At 42.8% G+C, this 1,628-nt stretch overlaps 1 pseudogene; it reads right to left on the reverse strand.

Annotated features, from left to right (window-relative positions):
* Positions 1-860: 860 nt before the first annotated feature.
* LOC148165061 (succinate dehydrogenase [ubiquinone] cytochrome b small subunit, mitochondrial pseudogene) lies at positions 861-1,290 on the reverse strand (annotated as a pseudogene).
* Between the last annotated feature and the right edge of the window lie 338 nt (positions 1,291-1,628).

The raw sequence follows: 1,628 nt of genomic DNA on the forward strand, positions 1-1,628 counted from the left end.
TAGGATGAGTCCTGCATCGGGCTCCCTGCTCAGAGGGGATCCTGCTTCTCCCTCTGCCTCTCTCTCTCTCTCTGTCTCTCATGAATAAATAAATAAAAACTTAAAAAAAATAAATAAAAAAAAGAAATTCCTACAATGGGAAAATAATAATTTATTACTTACAGTTTTATATTTGTGGACAGATCATTTTAGGACAAGTAAAATAAACACATTTGAGGATTAAGTTTCAGTTTAGGATCTGTAGTATTTTGAGACATCTCTAAGGGAAACTCTTCCCTACATGGAGCTTCTCCAGGCTCTTCTTCCTGGGATTTAGAAATTAGTAATGTGAAATACCAGTATTTCCTAATTTTAGTTTCCCTAGGACATATAACCATCCGTAACTGGTATCAACTGAATAGAGAGAGAAGTTGTAAAAAATTAAACACTGACTGATTTTCTGCAAAGTCTTTACTTGTGAATTAACAGCCTTTCCCTTCCTCCACCATTCTCAGGACAGAAACAGAAGTTTGATCAGGTATTGATAGTAATAAAGCTGAATTCCCTTCAAGAATTTGATAAACTAAAAGGCAAAAGCTCATATATAATGTTTAGTTATACTGTGAGTTTTGTGAGAAGCTGGGAGACAACCCCATAAACTCAGCAGAATAAGGTACTCAGTCTCCAAATTTCTTGGATACAATTCCTCTAGAACCTTGTCCTCAGAGACTAAATTCTAAAAAATAACCAGGTGATCAGAGGAGGCCTGTCTTGCCCGTGGGCTTATCTGTTATTTCCTCCTTATTGTGAGTTGAACAGCGTGACCGAGCAGAGGCAAAGAGGTGTATAATCCATTCTCGAAAGTTTGTAAGTCAAAAAGATCAGAGCTTCCAGAGCATGGCAAGAGCTTTGCAGACGCCCACGTCTGAGAGTTGAAATAACAAAGCCCAGTGAGGATGAGAGCAGAGAGTGCCAAAACGCCTGCCCCGGCAGCTTTCTGCAAAGCGTCCCCTTCAACATAGTAACCATTTGTCCAAGGTCCCAGAGGCAGGATTCAAATAAGCAGCTGGAATTAGGCCCAAGAGCAAAACACTGACCACCCTTTCACCAATCCGGTGGAGAGAGGCAGCCTTAGACCCGGAACGGTGGTTTGGTGACAGGTGAATGTGCTGTGTTCTACACCATCCTGGGGGTAGGTTTGTTGTGGAGAAATGCTGAGACATGAGCAGGTCTGGCCACCGGGATTCATGGAGACAGAACTTGGTCCCCTTGTGCACCGCACAGGACACATGGCCTCCAGAGACTCACCATCGATCGCTCTTCTGAAGGCTCAAGGTCACCCCCAGATTTAAAAATGTCTGTTACTCTGATTGTGGTCTTCATCTACATTTGTCTGCACGCTAACGATAGCATGTTTTCCTATGCCTGTATCGTCTTTTGCGAAACTCTGGCACTGTTTGCAGTCTTTTTTCTATTTCTCGAACACTACTAGCTTGCTCCTCCTCACCGGCATTGTTTTGCTTTGCATTTGTTTGAAGTTCTTTCCCCAGATTGTCACAACTGACTCCTTCTCATCAGTGAGATCTCATCTCAAATAACACCTCCTCAGAGACGCGCCTTCACTCTTCATCACCTTGCCCTGCTTGGTT

The sequence above is a fragment of the Eumetopias jubatus genome, unplaced genomic scaffold, assembly GCF_037043125.1.
Source record: "Eumetopias jubatus isolate StellerSeaLion01/CBP00866 unplaced genomic scaffold, mEumJub1_p1.0 scaffold_1, whole genome shotgun sequence".
In the NCBI taxonomy this organism is placed as follows: Eukaryota; Metazoa; Chordata; class Mammalia; order Carnivora; family Otariidae; genus Eumetopias; species Eumetopias jubatus.